Consider the following 18,498-nt stretch of genomic DNA (forward strand, 5'->3'; position numbering starts at 1 on the left):
CAGGACTCAGCACCATCGCTCTTAGCACGAATCGTAACAAAATGAGGTTCCTCGCTTCATTTCCAGCGCACAATGGCCACCAAAATCTCCGGATACCAATCCGTTGGACTATTGTGTTTGGAGTATTTTGGAAAGCAAGGTTGGCACTAATAAATACCAAAGTGTCGATTACCTCAAGCAAGCGCTTTGTCTGGAATGGGCCAAAATACCGCAGAGCAACATTCGGGCAGGGTGTGACGGTTTCATTGGCTGTTTGAAGACCATAATTCTTATCAAAGGTGACTAATTCGAACAAATCTAAACTTATTCAAGAATTTGATGGTATTTCCGAATTTTTTTTTGATTTTATTCAATAAAATTGCAAAAAAAAAAAAATGCAAAAATTATGGCGTTTGACTTTGTTGCAGTTTTTTTTTATCTCATCCTCTATACGGACAGGAACAGTAGTGGTCGAGACTTGGACTTCTATGATCTTCTATAAGAATATCTCCAGGTCTTCTATAAGAAGACCTCCAGGTCTTCTATAAGAAGACCTCCAGGTCTTCTATAAGAAGACCTCCAGGTCTTCTATAAGAAGACCTCCAGGTCTTCTATAAGAATACCTCCAGGTCTTCTATAAGAATACCTCCAGGTCTTCTATAAGAAGACCTCCAGGTCTTCTATAAGAAGACCTCCAGGTCTTCTATAAGTAGACCTCCAGGTCTTCTATAAGAAGAGCTCCAGGTCTTCTATAAGAAGACCTCCAGGTCTTCTATAAGAAGAGCTCCAGGTCTTCTGTAAGTAGACCTCCAGATCTTCTATAAGAAGACCTCCAGGTCTTCTATAAGAAGACCTCCAGGTCTTCTATAAGAAGACCTCCAGGTCTCCTATAAGAAGACCTCCAGGCCTTCTATAAGAAGACCTCCAGGTCTTCAATAAGAAGACCCCATGTGTTCTATGAGAAGACCACCAGGTCTTCTACGAGAAAACCATCAGCTCGTTTACGAGAAGATCTGTTCTGTAGAAAATTATAATTTTACAGCTGGCTTTGTTCCACAGTGGCCGTACAAATCCCACTTCGTCCTTTTATCAGAATTATAACTTTTTTCATAATTACTGAAAAAATTCTACTCACTGCATCTTTTTAATGATGTTTAGAAAACAAATAACGAACCCAAGAGTTTTTTCTTTAAGAAATTTCAGGGCAGTTGTTTGCTACATTTAAATATTGAATAACAAAATAAATACTGCACTTGAAACACTCCTAAACGAACCCTCAAATTAAAATTAGTGGTTGAAAAGGGTCACCTTATCGGCCGTACTTAATCTCCGCAGAACAAACCAAAGAAGAAAGAAAAAACAATTTAGTTGCGCACACACACACACACACAAAATTACTTACTTATGCCCTCAAGTGTTGCACCGTAGTCGCTCTGTCGGTTGTCCGCACATCTTGTCGGCGGTCATTAAGAAAGAATCTAAAGATTCTTATCAGGCAACTGAGAAAAAAAAATAAAACACATTGTCGAAAGAAACCATCTGCACACACTTGGACCGTTCTTAGACTTGGCTAGAGTTTCAAGTTGTGATTATTTGGTTTTGGGTGTTTCAAAAACATAATATATGACCTCAAGAAAAAAAAATATTTGAATAAATGCGTATATTTCTGAGTACTTTGTATGACTTATTCAATTTTATGTTTTTTTTTTTTCTAAAAAAAAATTAAAAATATCAATGTTTTAAACGCAAGATAATCTAAAATATAATATAAATCTGGAATTTTTTCATAAGCCCAAAACAAAACAATTACTATCAAGTGAAAGGTCGAGTCAAATGGTGTTGATGTAATGCATCAATTTTTTTTTAATTTTTGGGGAAGATAACACAAATCCAATGTAAGATCTTGACGTGAAAGATCAAAATTTTGTTTTTGGAAGCAAACAATCTTCCATTTCTTTTGGATTCTTATCATTAAAGCAGAGAAGTGTTACCATTAAATATTTTGTTTTTATAAGACACACACATTTTAAAGTTTCCTTTACCAAAAATGAACATTTTTAACTTTTCAATGTTTAAAAGAAAAATAAAAACCAAACAAAACGTAGAACCATGATTCTAGAAAAATTGTGGGCGTATTTGGTGTAATTAAAACCATTGTTGCATTCCCGTTTTTTTTTTTTTTTTTTTTTTTTTTTTGTATGAAACAAAATAAACATTACCTTTCTTTGTTTGGGATTGGGAGGAGTTGTTAAATGTTTCACTTGGCCGATAAGCTAAAGACACCCAGAAGAAAATGTTTGTTGAACTAAATGATCTGAAGATTAATTCTTATCAAGTTTGAAAATGAAAATTGCTGCTTAAATGATTTACATCATTACTGCATACGAAACACATGAGTCAATGACCTTTATTTAAATAATCCATATGATTTATATTTTCATATTATTTGGAAGCTTTAATAATATATATATATATTTTTTTTTTTTTTTTTTTGAAAGAAAATAAACATTTTCAGCCTTCCTTCTTCATAGAATTATTTTCAAAAGCTAATAATTTTATTTTTTGAAAGAAAAACATTTTCAGCCTTCCCTCCTCATAAAATTATTTTCCAAAGCTAAAATTAACTGTAGTGGTCCAATGTTTTCCACAGATAACGATTGGTTTGGAAGCCTGAACCTCATTGAAATTTATATTTTTCTCGATATTTTTATTTTATCAAAAATAAGTTTATATCAGAATATCAGCAGATTTCGTTATAAGGGGATTGCTAGAAATGGTAGACCTATACACCCAATTTTCTGTCATATAAGCAGTTACGTCCATGGTGCAACAAAAAGGTAAGGTAGACCTACCAGTTGTTTAAAATTTTCTCTAAGTGTGGCCGACAAGTTTGTGTATTTATTAATTGTTTTAAAAAAAAAAAAAAAAAAAAAAACAAAACATTTACAAAACTAGCAAAAATAGCTTTAATAGCCAGTTCTGCAATATATTTAAAATATCGAACTGCTTAATCATATTTTTAAAAGAAAATTCATTTTTCGCGCTACTTAAACTCATTGAAAAATTGAGGATAAATAGCGAATAAATGAAAATGCTTGTTGCATGCAAATTAACTTGTTGGAAATGGCCCAAGGGGTTGGTTTCTGTAGTTTTGCGAAGCTGTTCTACCTCCTTATTGTACCATGGTAACGTCTTGAAACAAAAAAAAAAACAAGTAAGCAAAGGCTATAGTCGTGCGGGGCCGACCATGTGATACCCTACAACACTACAATATGTTAGAGGCCCCCTTATGTCCAAATCCATTTTAGAAGATTTAGCTTTAAAAATTTATGTCACGAAGCACTGCCCAGATATTACCCTTAGCATTTTAACCAGGGACATTTGCCCAATATTTACGCACTCCGTTGGGCTGTTAGTTACAGCTAAATATAATCCAATGGTCATCCAAAATGCTAGAATTCTTTCATGTCCTTGGCTCTCCTCTCAGTGTCGATTGCCTTCAAAAAATCAGAAAAAAATTTCTGTTTTTGGTTCATTTGCACCCCTTAATATTTTGCGATCATCTCTAAAAGCAAGAGGCCCCTCTGTAGCTCCAAATGTACATTCACCTATATGATTTGCTTGTCTACGATAATTGGCTATACACGTCAACGAAATCAGCATAAAAATGCCAGAACGGCATTACATACACCTTTTGTGTATTTTGGATATCGCCTGCAAGTAAGGTTCTTATTTTTTTACACAAAAGTAGTGGTCTATTCTACCCGCTGTCCTAAACTCTAACTTCGTACGATATTTAGTGTCCTTTGTTTTCTATTTGTGACCTTTCTAACGGCTGCAAAATCAGGAACATTTTTAGTTGTTGGTCCATTTCAACCCCCTAATATATTGCGGACATTTTTGAAAACTTTAGACCTATCCCTTCTGAGCCCAACCCTACTCTTGTGAAAATTTTCGTGAGGATCGGACAATATTTGCAACATTTATATAATATCCCCAACCTGGGTTGTAAGGTGAAAAAAATATTACAAAATATTATAAGTCAAATTGAAAAAATCGCATGCGATAAAAAAATATGAAAAAAATATGTCACAAAATACTACAAAATCTATATTAACACCATTATTGGCATATTTTTCTTTAGATTTTTTACTTTTATGTCAAGGGGACATTCTGAATTGACAAAATTTGTCAAAATCGGTCCAGCCATTCTTGAGATATAAGCATTCTAACTAACATCCCCTTCTTTTGTATATACACATTGTATATATTTCGCTATATATAAACAATATATTTACTATCGACATCTTCGTAACGGTCAGAATTGACCTGTTCGTCTATTTGTGATTTCGCCGGGATTAAAAATATTCGCGGTTTAATGGAAGATTTGACTATTATTTAGCACATATGTTGTGGCCTATTTCACCCTCAAAATATTACCCGATGACCATCAAAATTGGAATGCTTCTGCCCAGCCCTAAGCCCTTTGAATGGTCTATAAATGCGACCTGTAGAGCAACTGCAAAATCAGGACATTTTTTCTGTTTTTGGTCGATTTCAACCCCTAAATATTATGAGATCATCTCCAAAAGAAATAGGGTTCTATTCTGATCTTAACCCCACCTCCATTTTCAATTTTTTGAGGCTAGGGCCATAATTGCGACCTGTAGAGTGATTACAAATTAGCATGGACAGACGGACGGACGGACGGACGGACGGACGGACATACATAGCTAGATCGACTATGTCGGCGAAATAGGAAGATCCATATATACTTTCCTATGTAGGAAACCAATATTTCGAGGTGTTACATAATTTTTGGCCCAATCGAACTTATAATACCCACAGCACATATTGTTGTAAGGTATAAAAATATGGTTAAAATATAAAATGTATTTGAAATCGGGCTGTACCCTTATCCGGGGTTTATGAGCCATATAACCTGCAAAAGCGATTTAAGGTATCTTAAAGTTTAGGAAGAATTTCTGGAAGTATATAAATTCTTTTCTTATTAAATGTCCAATTCGCTCTACTATTACATTCGGTATTTCACTGATTTCAATCGAATGAATTTTGTATTGTGAGTTCATATTGGACGGATTATTGTCACATGAAAGAGCCCCATAACGCTTTGTCGGTCATTTTTGTTTTTTGAAAGTGTCTGCATCTTCTAGCTGAAGCACGATATAGGTCCTGGGGATTAAAGCTAGATGCCAATTCTAGAAACGAAATTTTGACACAACCAAAACCTGCCTCATCGAAATAACGGGTTTAGACCCTATGTCTCTTTGGACCAACTACGTTCCAGGACATTTGGAGTTGATCTAGCGATTTCCGTCCGTTCGCCCGTCCGTCTGTCTGTTTACTGGCTCGTGTCCACGATAACGGTCAAAGGAAGTATCCGATTTGGTCCAAACCTCGTACATTCTAATATTATTATCAAATCAGCCCACTCCTTCTGGTAAAATTTTACTGCACAGAAACTGTCGAATGGAGTATCCGATTTGGTCCAAACTTCGTACATTCTAATATTATTATTATCAAATCGGCCCACTCCTTCTGGTAAAATTTCACTGCACAGAAAGGAAAGGATAATTCGATTTTGCAACAAATCCTAATATTTTCATCTGTGCTAGGTCAGGTACGAAAATGGACAATATCGGTTCACTCCATCAAGTAACTCCCCCAGAAAGGGTCAAAATTATGAATAATTATAACTCTTATAAAATGTGATGTAAGCGTCCGATTGTCTTTAAATTACACACATCACACTACTTTTTATTAACCCATGGTCTGGTGTGAAGATGGAATATATCGGTCCACTCCTTTTGGTAGTTACCCCAAAAAGGGTTCAAGATTTTGAATATCCATGAAGCTCAGAAAACGCAAAATTAACATCCAATTCCATTCAGACTTGGCACATCTCAATATTTCTAACAACACAAGATCTGTTAAAATGATGGTAGAGATCGGACCATTTCTTCTGGTAAACCTCCTCCACAAAGGGCCAACGTTTAGTATAACCAAAACGATGATAAAATCCGAAATAAGCACCCGGTTCTCTTCATTTTTCACACATGCTATTATTTCTACTAACACAAGATCTACTGTGAAGATGGCGGTCTACTCCTTCTGGTACTTCCCCCAGAAAGGGTTCAAGATTTTGAATATCCATGAAGCTCAGAAAACTCGAAATTAACGTCCGATTTCATTCAGACTTCGCACATCTCAATATTTCTATCAACACAAATTCTGTTAAAATGATGGCAGATATCGGACCTTTTCTTGTGGTACCGCCCCCACAAAGGGTCAAAGATTGGAATAACCAAAATTCGAAATAAGCATCCGGTTCTCTTCATTTTTCACACATCCCATTATTTCTACTAACACAAGATCAGTTGTGAAGATGAAATATATACGCAAGATCTGTTGCAAAGATGGTGAATATCGGACCATTCTTTTGGGTACTTCCCCCACAAAGGGTCAAAGTTTTGAATAAGCAAAATTATCATCATATCCGAAATAAGTATCAAATGGTCTTCATATTTCACACATGCCATTATTTCTACTAACTCAAGATCGGCTGTAAAGATGGGATTTATTGTCCGATTTTATAATTGTCCGATTTTATTCGCTGTTCGTTTAGATTACGAGTAAATAATTCACACAGTTCACACCTTAATTTGCTGAACTAACTGACTTCCTACTCACTCGAATTTATAGCTCCTTGGTTGTACATTTGTACTATCCAGTACAATGTACAATACTCCAATGAAATTGAAAACATTCGTCATTAATTGTAAACAACAAAGGGGGCTGTAATTATAAATACGAGTGGGTGAGAGAGAGGGGGAGAGAGAGCGTTACATGCTTCTGATACTTTAAAAAAGTAGTAGGAAGACTGATGTCATTGGTATTATTCAGAAATCGCATCTTGAGAATTGTGAGGGTGTTAATGGAATGGCACATCAAAGTATAGTTGTCTGACTTAATACATCGGCTGGTATTGTAACTTTAACTTGTAAGGAAATACCAAAGTCACATTTTTATATATTTTTCGCCTATATCTTCGCATATAAGACTCCCACCGATGAATAAGACCAGAGATAGTTACAAAAGACCAGTTGAGAGTTACAAAAGGTTTCCACATTTACTAACTCAGTCGCGAAATCTACTCTCCTTTTTTAATTTCTTTCACCAGTTTCCTTGCTAACAACTTATTTTGGATAACATACCCGTTTTACGATCGCTAAAAATATGATAGAAAAACTTATTATTCTGTAATGGGAATTTTTGTGGGGATCCATAACATTATCGCTTTTTTGACAGTGTTTTTTTTTTCATGAGTGTATTGGCTTAAAATAATATTAGATTATTTTAAAACACAAATTGAAGTTTTTTCTCTAAAATACGTGAGAATGCGAGTGTTGCGACATGTTGTGTACCTGAACTTCATGGGAAGTTTAATGAAAGACCCTCTTCTGTGTGTTTACTTTGTTCTTTTTCCCTTCTCTTTTTTGTCGCAACTTGTTTTAACATGCTTTCCATGTTTTTGGGGTATTTGTTTTCATGTTACTTTTAGTCGTCGACGTCGTCGCTGTCGTTATTTTTCTGTCGACAAGGTTTTTTGTTCTTGTTCTTGTCTGGAAAATAAATAGTCATCGTCTACAAAAATTCTATCCATTCTTGGGTCCTGCACATTGTGCGTTACGTAGCATGGCTGCCTTTCTCCATGACTTGGTTTTGTTGTAGATGGTTGGTTTTTAATATGACTAAATTTTTGGTTAGCTGGTTGGGAGGGGGGAGGGAGAAGAAAAAAAACCAAAACCGTCAAAAAACAAGAATATGCTTCTTACCGCTTTTACTGAGCACCTCAATACCTTGTGTCTTTCGTTTTTTCTATTTTTTTAATTTTAATTGTTGCTTTTGTGTGGGCGTAGCTGGAAGATGATGCGGGTTTTTTGTTTTCTACTGGCCAATGTAAACGTTCATTTAATGAGGTCGACCATTAATGGGCTGTTGGGGTTTTTTTCATTCCTACTCTCATTTGAGGTAATTGGTCTCCGGTGAGTTTTTCGGGCCTATACTTCTTGTGCAGGCGCATAAAAAATACTCAGCCCGTGCGAGAAAAGGTGGAAACAGCGCTCTAATTTTTCCCATAATGAATTTGGGGTTTTATTTATTGCATTTCAGCTATTAAAGGTGGTCAAAAGAACAGTGTAAATACACCACCAAGGATTTGGTAAATGATGATAGACGGTGAAATGTGGCTAAGGCATAAAACAGGGGGAAATATGCTCGAGTTAGCGTAACAATATTGACAAGGTCAGCAAAATTGTTTTTTGGGAGGCTTCAATAACTGGATTTGTGTTTTTTCTTGTGCTGAAAATCTTTATTTGCATCTCTGTCGATTTTTTCGAATTGTGAATATTAAAACATTTATTTAAAAAAAAATAATAATAATACCACATTCTGCTATTCGTATAGCGTCAATATAATCCTACCTCCTAACACAACCAAAATGTAATCCGGAACTGGCTAGCTCATTAATATATTATATATTAAAGAGTAGTGAAATGACTGAATGAGAATTAACGTCTAGAAGAAACGGCTGAGGCTAGAATTTTGGAAATGCCTACTAAGTGTGCGAACTCTTCCAAAAAGTACCAACTTCGAAACAGTTAGGTTGAGAGTGAACGGATGAAGGTGGAATTTTGAAATTTTGTATTGGGGAACCTGTTGGTGGTATGTTTGTCATAGAGGTTATGGTTATGGAAATGTGTACTACAAATGTACGAAAAGTACTAAATAGTGCTCTATTTGGTGCAATTTTGTATTGGGTGACGAGATAGTGCTAGAAATTGCTAGAATTGCTAGAAATTTTTATTGGGGTCACTGCTCATGAGTTTCGGAAATTTGTACTATAATTGTACGAAAAGTACTGAACTGTACCATATATGTTACTGGTTGAAGGGATAGAAATAAAATTCAGAAATTTTATATTTAGATTGCTGATTGTATCTGTGTTTGAGATTTGGTGGTGGTTGGGAAATGTGTCTCATATTTGAACGCAAAGTACTAAATGGTACTAAATTTTGTATAGCATGAAGGGATAGGGTTGGAATCCTCAAATATGATATTGAGGTTTCCTTTGATATCTGGAAATGAGATATGGAGTTGGTTTCGGAAATGTGTACCATAATTGTACGAAAAGTACTGATAGAGATACAATTCTGAAATTTAACATTTAGATTGCTGGTGGTTTCTCTGTTTGAGATTTCGAGGTAGTTCGGAAATGCGTCCCATTAAGGAAAAGTACTAAATGGTACTAAATTTGGTATTGGGTGAAGGGATAGGGTTCGAATCTTCAAATTTGATATTGAAGTGAGATATGGAGGTGAATTCGGAAATGTGTACAATAATTGTACGAAATGTACTGAATGGTACTAAAATTGGCACTGGGTGAAGGAATAGAGTTGAAGTCCTGAAATTTAATATTTAGGTCTCTATTGGTGTGTGTGTGGCTTAGAGAAGGAGTTCGTTTTAGATGCTAATTTTAGTAATGGGAGAAATTACAGAGTTGAAATCCTAACATTTGAGAGAAGTATGTGGTTTTGGAATTGTGTGCGATGTCCTTCCGTCGGTGGAAATCACTCTAGCTTTCGAACTAAATGCTAGGCTGACAAAATTTTACTCAAATGTTTATAATGTCTGCAGAACTTTTGGTATTGAAAATGGGCTATGTAGGTCCACGTTTTGGTTTAGCCCCCCTATTAATGGAACCTCCCGATATTCGGTATTTTGATTATTTTAGCGACAAAATTGTTCAAATTTGATATTTGAAGTTCGTAATGGATATTACAGCCTATGACAGAAAATTATCTGTGCAGGTCCACGTCTTCGTATAGCCTCCATATAACAGTACCTACCGATATTCGGGAGTTTGATGATGTTAGCGACTTTATTCACCGAAATTGTTTGGAATTTGTTATTTGAAGTTCGTAATGGATACTGCAGCCTATGACAGAAAATTGTGAATGCGGGTCCACGTTTTGGTATAGCCCTCAAATAATAGTTAATCTCTTTATTCGGAATTTTAATGATTTTAGTTAAATTATTCCCCGATGTTTTTATGTTTCGCATTTGAATATTATAATGGCTTATGACAAAAGTTGCCTATGCAGGTCCACGTCGTCGTATAGACCCTAATGTAAAGGCTACATTCTTTATTTTAAAGATTTCAACAGTATTTTTAGCGGATTTTATTTTTTTGAAAATTGCCAATTTCGTTTCAAATGGTGAAGGTTATTTAACAGCTTTTTTGCTTGTCTCTACCTTTAAAGGTTTATGGATTATCCAACATTACATTTTTCCAATGAACTAAAAACGAAATTGTTGCATCGCTTTTTGTTAGGCCACTAAAAATATTACCAATAATGGTCATTCTTATCATAATGGCATAAAATTGGCTGTATTTTTTTTTTCTTCAACGAACATTGTTCCCAGACACAATAACACTAAATGGCAGACACATCTAAAATATTCAGAATGTCATTAGGAATACTAATTATTTGATTATCGTTACTGAGTCGGAAAACATTAGAGCTAAATTAAGCTGGTTTTTTGTTCAAATATTCTCAATGTAAATAGAAATGAATGAAAGAAAAAAACAATATGAAAATAGATGGAAATAACTGGAAATGCATTATTGGTTTTCGAACAAATGAAAGAAAACAAAAACAGAAAACAAACAAACAAATAACATTTTGGTTTAACTAAAATAAAAACACACTCCCGGCGGATTGAAACACATGCTTATTTGTATGTATATATGTTCATATACATACTATTTAATATAAACTTATACCCTCCACCTTGGAAAGGACGGTATATAAACTTTGTCATTCCGTTTGCAACATCCCTAAATATTCGTCGTAGAACCCATAAAGTACATATATTCATAATCAGCATAAAATTCTAAGTTGATTTAACGATGTCCGTCTGTCTGTTAAAATCACGATACAACCCACAATATTTGGCATAGAGCGTCAAAATTTAGAAGAACAATTTGTTTTCTTCCTAGGATGGTTGGTATTGAAAATGAGAGATATCGGTCCATGTTTTGTTATGGTCCCCATAAATGGTACCTCCCGATATTCGGTATTTTGATGATTTTTGTCGCATTTTTTTTCCACGAATTTGTCTGAAAATTGGTATTTGTAGGTCATAATGGGTCCTAGTTCGTGTGGCGAAATATTGTATGTATGGGTCCACGCTTTAGTATAGCCCCCATATAACGGTACCTCCCGATTTTTGGTATTTGGATGATTTTTGCCACATTTTTCCAAGGATTTGTCTAAAAATTGGTGTTTGTTGCTCGTAATGGGTTCTAGATCCGGTGGTGAAACATTGCATGTATAGATCCACGATTTGGTATATCCCCATTTAACGGTACCTCCCGATATTCGGTATTTTGATGGTTTTTGTCACATTTTTTCACGGATTTGTCTAAAAATTGGTATTTGTTGGTCATAGTGGGTTCTGGCTGCGATGGCGAAACATTGTATGTATAGGTCCACGTTTTGGTATAGCCCTCATATATTTTGAAGATTTTTGCCACATTTCTTCGCGGATTTGTATAAAAATTGGTATTTGTGTGTCCTAATGGGTTCTAGCTCCGTTGGCGAAACATAATATGTATAGGCTCACTTTTCACCCTTTTGAATTTGGAGATAATCTGACAAAAATTAGATATAGCTCCCATATATATTGTTCATCCGATTTGTTATTTTTGTCCTCCACAGCCGTAAATTCTCTCTGTAACAACAATATTTGGGGAAATATATCAAATACAGCTCAGAAATACATTTGCTAAATTTTATCGAGATCGGTTCAGATTTGGATATAGCTCCCATATATAACTTCGTCCGATTTACCCTTGATTGTGCATCAAACGTCTAATATTTGCCTAAATTGGATGAAATTTGGCACTTACGACCGAATTGAGTCTAGAAGCTAGTATGTCAAATTTTGTTCAGATATAGCTATAGCTCCCATATATACTCTTCATCCGATTTGTCATATTTGTTACCCACAGCCGCAATATACCCTCCGTAACAACGATATTCAGGGATTTTATCAAATACAGCTCAGAAATATCTTTGCCAAATTTTATCGAAATCGGTTCCGATTTGGATATAGCTTCCATATATATTTTTATCCGATTTCTAATTAATTGTGCACCAAATGGGCAATACAATTCCGAATTTAAAAGATACAAATGCTTCGGCATATTTAGTCCTTTGAACTTTAAATTATAATTATAATCATAGCGTTTTTTGATTGAATTCTTTAATTGTTATGCGGAGCTCTACTAAATTAGCAAAGTGGTGTAAGGTATCATAAAGTCGGCCCCGCCCGACTTTAAGACTTTCTTTACTGGTTTTTTACTCGGTTTGTATTGTATTTGTAAATATGCTATTGGGGTAAAACGCCCTCTTGTTGAAATAAAGACGCACGTCACATGTGACGCCAGCCATTAATTATGAAGGCAAATAATAAACAGACCAACAAACATTATTATGGGCCGGATAAACAAAGCAAATGTCGATGACACACGAAAGTCAAATTGACACACAATCACAAACGTCATTAAATACGAAATGAGAAAACTGAACAAAACAACTGGGCTTAAAAAGTATAGAGTATACTTGCGAGTCTGACAGAGTATAAGCAGATATGTCACAAAGCTACAAAAAATTCTAGCAAAAGATGTAATTTCAAAATGGACATGATGACACTGCAACATATTGCAAGGCCTTTAAAAATAGGACCTAATTTTTAAATCAAAAAAAAAAAAAAAAAATTGAAATTAAGTTTTTACATCCCCAAATTGTCTCAGAACTCAGAGTCGTTAAGAGTAATTGATTTTCCCTTATGAATTTCTAATAAATTTTAAATTGTTTCTCCCATACTTGACCCCAATAACTGGAAAATTGTTAAGAATTGCTCTAGAGAAGCTAATGGTCTTATCATAGAATGAAATTGGTATTCTCATAGAAGAGCAATTAGTCTTCTCTCATAGAAGAGCAATTGGTTTTCTCCCATAGAAGAGCAAGTGGTCTTCTCATAGAAGAGCTTAATGTCTTCCCATAGAAGAGCTTAAGGTCTTCCCAAAGAACAGCTTAAGGTCTTCTCATAGAAGAGCATAAGATCTACCCATAGAAGAGCTTAAGGTCTTCTCATAGAAGAGCTTAAAGTCTTCTCATAGAAGACCTTAAGGTCTTCTCATAGAAGACCTTAAGGTCTTCTCATAGAAGAGCAATGGGTCTTCTCATAGAAGAGCAATGGGTCTTCTCATAGAAGAGCAATGGGTCTTCTCATAGAAGAGCTTAAGGTCTTCTCATAGAAGAGCAATGGGTCTTCTCATAGAAGAGCTTAAGGTCTTCTCATAGAAGAGCAATGGGTCTTCTCATAGAAGAGCTTAAGGTCTTCTCATAGAAGAGCTTAAGATCTTCTCATAGAAGATCTTAAGGTCTTCTCATAGAAGAGCTTAAGGATCTTCTCATAGAAGAGCTTAAGGTCTTCTCATAGAAGAGCTTAAGGTCTTCTCATAGAAGAGCTTAAGGTCTTCTCATAGAAGAGCTTAAGGTCTTCTCATAGAAGAGCTTAAGGTCTTCTCATAGAAGAGCTTAAGGTCTTCTCATAGAAGAGCTTAAGGTCTTCTCATAGAAGAGCTTAAGGTCTTCTCATAGAAGAGCTTAAGGTCTTCTCATAGAAGAGCTTAAGGTCTTCTCATAGAAGAGCTTAAGGTCTTCTCATAGAAGAGCTTAAGGTCTTCTCATAGAAGAGCTTAAGGTCTTCTCATAGAAGAGCTTAAGGTCTTCTCATAGAAGAGCTTAAGGTCTTCTCATAGAAGAGCTTAAGGTCTTCTCATAGAAGAGCTTAAGGTCTTCTCATAGAAGAGCTTAAGGTCTTCTCATAGAAGAGCTTAAGGTCTTCTCATAGAAGAGCTTAAGGTCTTCTCATAGAAGAGCTTAAGGTCTTCTCATAGAAGAGCTTAAGGTCTTCTCATAGAAGAGCTTAAGGTCTTCTCATAGAAGAGCTTAAGGTCTTCTCATAGAAGAGCTTAAGGTCTTCTCATAGAAGAGCTTAAGGTCTTCTCATAGAAGAGCTTAAGGTCTTCTCATAGAAGAGCTTAAGGTCTTCTCATAGAAGAGCTTAAGGTCTTCTCATAGAAGAGCTTAAGGTCTTCTCATAGAAGAGCTTACGCTTGGAAGACCAATATGTCTTCTCCTAGATGACTCTACAATAGGTCTTCTCTGGAAGACCAATAGGTATTCCCAGTAGGTCTTCTCTAGAATACCATTAGGTATTTTATGGGAGACCAAAAAATCTTCTATGGAAGCCCAATAGGTCTTCTGTTGAAAACCAATAGGTCTTATATGGAAAACCAATAGGTCTTCTATTGAAAACCAATAGGTCTCCTCGACTTCTCTGGAAGTAGGTCTTTTCTAGAAGACCAATGGGTATTCCAGAAGATGAATAGAGCTTTTCTAAAAGACCAGTTGGTCTAGTCTTGAGTACGAATATGCCTTCTCTAGAAGACGAATATGTCTTTTCTAGAAGACCAATAAGACTTGTCCAGAAAACGAATACGAACAAATAGGATTTTCTTTAGGAGACCAGTAGGTCTTCTCTCGATTACCAGTTGGTCTTTTCTAAAAGACCAGTTGGTCTTCTCTAGGTGATTAGTAGATCTCTTCTAGAAGGCCAAAGGCTTTCTATAGATGGCCAATAACCTTTCTGTAAGAGGCCATCTCTACAATACCAATACCAATAGCTCTTCGCTAGAATAATAGTAGGTCCTTTCTAGAAGAAGTATAGGCTTTCTGTAGAATACCAAAAGGGTTTCTCTAGAAGATCAGTAAGTCTTCCCTTGAAGATCAGTAGGTCTCTGGAAGATAAGTAGGTATTCTCGAGAAGATTAGGAGGAGGAGATTATTTTTTTTTTACAGAAGTACTCTATCTATTCTTCAAAATTTTAGGTATATCTAACGACGTTTCAAGTTTTTTTCGCAAAAAAAATTACCTAAATGCAGGAGTAGATTTTTTCTCAAAGCAACAGATGTCTTCTTATTTACAACTCTATGAAGTAATATTTTTAAGTTTAATGTTATTAAGTATTTTTGGATACCGAATAAATTCTTTAAAATGTGTGTGCAGCTGTACATGTTGGGGTTTAATCGTAGGCGTTAAACGTTCTCAAGGTTTTCCGATGCAAGAACCTAAAACCCAAATTCATTTTTTTTAAATTTTATTGCGGGCTTTATTGAGTGGCTTTTCACATGGCCATAAACCTCACGCGCTGGCACCCAATCACCTACCATCTCCAGCCAGCAGACGCCCTTGCAGACATGGTATGCATCTGCTGTTCCACCTCTTGCTACAGACCCATGCGGCAAACGGTACAATGGGGCATGACCATAAATTAACCCATAAATAATATTAATAAAAATCCTCAACTTTTGTGTGGTTGCATATTAAATAAATCAATCACTTATGCCACAGCGAGGGCACAAGTGCATGAACACCGTTATGCGAGAGTGTGCGTGTGTGTGAGCGTGCTACTCGCTTACATATAGACAAGCATGCCACAACAATATATAATAGATACGTTGCGGTAAGCATAATAATATTTCCATAAATAATTATCGAAAAAAAAAACAGCCACGCACACGAACACACACACACATATTTCTATTATAGACTGCAATGTGGCACGGCAACATGTTTGCGTGTGTATGTGCCTGTTTTTGTGATATCCATAGTAGTTTTTGTTGTTGTTAATTTTCTCCAATATCCAAGCGAAAGGAACAACATTGACGCAAAATGCAAAATCCAACACCAGGAACAGCAACAGCCACCACCACAAGATTGTTGTAACAGTTTGCCTGCCATGGTTAATACTGCACTTGGTTTGCTGCAATGTGCAACGTGCCACATTCTCCATGCCGTTACTGGCTGATGCTGCAACGATGTGTTGTGGTGGCTCATTGACTAACAACATGCCGGTATGCTGGCTGTCTGACTGGCAGTCAGGTCGCCAGCCAGCCTGGCATACATGCCGTTTGGTAAGTAGGTTGGATTGCAGTGTGACTGGAGTTTGGGACATCTTCTGGGTTTTTGTTTTTTGCCTCGCTTTGCCATACAAATTGCACTGCTCCATCGTCATAATTGCAACTGTGTTTTTATCTCCATATTGAACTTTTTTTTTTTGATTTCATATAAAATCTGCAGATGGATGGAGTGAGTCATGCCAATGTACAACTGCAGCGAAATTTGCACATTTCCGTAGTTAACACGTTCGAGCTACATGACCAAACGCCAACCGAACACAAATCTAACAGCGACACATAATCCAAAAAGCAAAAAAAAAAATATGTTTTGCCTCCCCTCCCTCTTCGTTCCAGCAACCAGATGGTTACGGAAGAAATGGATGATTAGAGCAATACAGCACGGATGAGTACATTGATGCTTTGCAAGGTGAGCAAAATCGCTGCTGTTGTGCTCGACGGATTGATGGATGTCGACCACGACATTTGCCACGCGCACATTTCATTGCGACTACCAATGTTGCTTCCATCTGTAATTCGAACTGGGAAATGGGTTGAGCAATATGGACGACTACTTCAGCTTTCTCTATGACAATGTACGACATAATGCACATTGTGGAAATTATAAAACGTTAATGAGGAAGTGGGGAATGTGGTGCACATAAGTTAGACTTGGGATTACTTTTTCAGGTTATGCAAACAAATCTTTAATAAGAACCTAAATTTCAGAGATGAGTTCCTCCTCTGTGAGTTACAACATGATCTTCTAGGAGAAGACCAATTGCTCTTCTATGAGAAGACCAATTGCTCTTCTATGAGAAGACCAATTGCTCTTCTATGAGAAGACCAATTGCTCTTCTATGAGAAGACCAATTGCTCTTCTATGAGAAGACCAATTGCTCTTCTATGAGAAGACCTTAAGCTCTTCTATGAGAAGACCTTAAGCTCTTCTATGAGAAGACCTTAAGCTCTTCTATGAGAAGACCTTAAGCTCTTCTATGAGAAGACCTTAAGCTCTTCTATGAGAAGACCTTAAGCTCTTCTATGAGAAGACCTTAAGCTCTTCTATGAGAAGACCTTAAGCTCTTCTATGAGAAGACCTTAAGCTCTTCTATGAGAAGACCTTAAGCTCTTCTATGAGAAGACCTTAAGCTCTTCTATGAGAAGACCTTAAGCTCTTCTATGAGAAGACCTTAAGCTCTTCTATGAGAAGACCTTAAGCTCTTCTATGAGAAGACCTTTAGCTCTTCTATGAGAAGACCCATTGCTCTTCTATGAGAAGACCCATTGCTCTTCTATGAGAAGACCCATTGCTCTTCTATGAGAAGACCCATTGCTCTTCTATGAGAAGACCAAATGCTCTTCTATGAGAAGACCAAATGCTCTTCTATGAGAAGACCAAATGCTCTTCTATGAGAAGACCAAATGCTCTTCTATGAGAAGACCAAATGCTCTTCTATGAGAAGACCAAATGCTCTTCTATGAGAAGACCAAATGCTCTTCTATGAGAAGACCAATTGCTCTTCTATGAGAAGACCAAATGCTCTTCTATGAGAAGACCAATTGCTCTTCTATGAGAAGACCAAATGCTCTTCTATGAGAAGACCAAATGCTCTTCTATGAGAAGACCAATTGCTCTTCTCTAAGAAGACCTTAAGCTCTTCTATGAGAAGGCCTTAAGCTCTTCTATGTGAAGACCAATTGCTCTTTTATGAGAAGACCAATTTTGGTCTATGAGAAGACCAAAAGACGTTTGGTGTTTTATGAGAAGACCATTTAGTCTCATATGGTAATATCGGTTTTAAGACAACTTTTTTAATAAAAAAAACTTTGGACCTTGTAGGAGCATTTACTTGTTTTCCAAAAAAAATCCTTTTTTGTAGTTTATGAGGATTAATTGGAGTGTTCTATGACAATATCTCTGTAAGAAAAGCATTGGGTCTTCAATGAGAAGACTTTTCCATCTTTTCTTACATTGAGGGATTTTTTTTTTTCAGTCATCGATAAAAGTCATCAAAGTCAGTCATCTATAAAAGTACATACTCCTGTGTATAAAAAGTATTATTGTCTTTTTTTATTCATTTGTTATTACTTTCTTAATTTTATTTAAGACGATTTCCCCCTGTAATTTATTTTTCAGAACAATTGCAAGTAAGGAAAAATATTACTACACCGAATATTATTTCCAACTAGCATTAAAAACAAATCCGAATATTTAATTTAAGCGGTAACCCAAATATGTAAAAACAGTAAAGAGAAACAACAAAACAAAAACCTTAAACTAAAACTTTTATATAGCCCGCAAGCACAGCAGCAAAAGACATGTGAAGCAGTAAAAAGAACAAACGTCAGAAAATGATAAATGATTTGTTATTGGCCACGAAGCCCAACCATGCAACCAGCA

General features: G+C 35.9%; 1 protein-coding gene across 3 annotated transcripts in view; it reads right to left on the reverse strand.

Moving 5' to 3' along the window:
- The window catches only part of LOC101891253 (protein toll), a 311,410-nt gene that overhangs the window by 261,493 nt on the left and 31,419 nt on the right, over positions 1-18,498 (reverse strand). The window lies entirely within an intron of this gene.

This window comes from Musca domestica, unplaced genomic scaffold, assembly GCF_030504385.1.
Source record: "Musca domestica strain aabys unplaced genomic scaffold, Musca_domestica.polishedcontigs.V.1.1 1, whole genome shotgun sequence".
Classification (NCBI taxonomy): Eukaryota; Metazoa; Arthropoda; class Insecta; order Diptera; family Muscidae; genus Musca; species Musca domestica.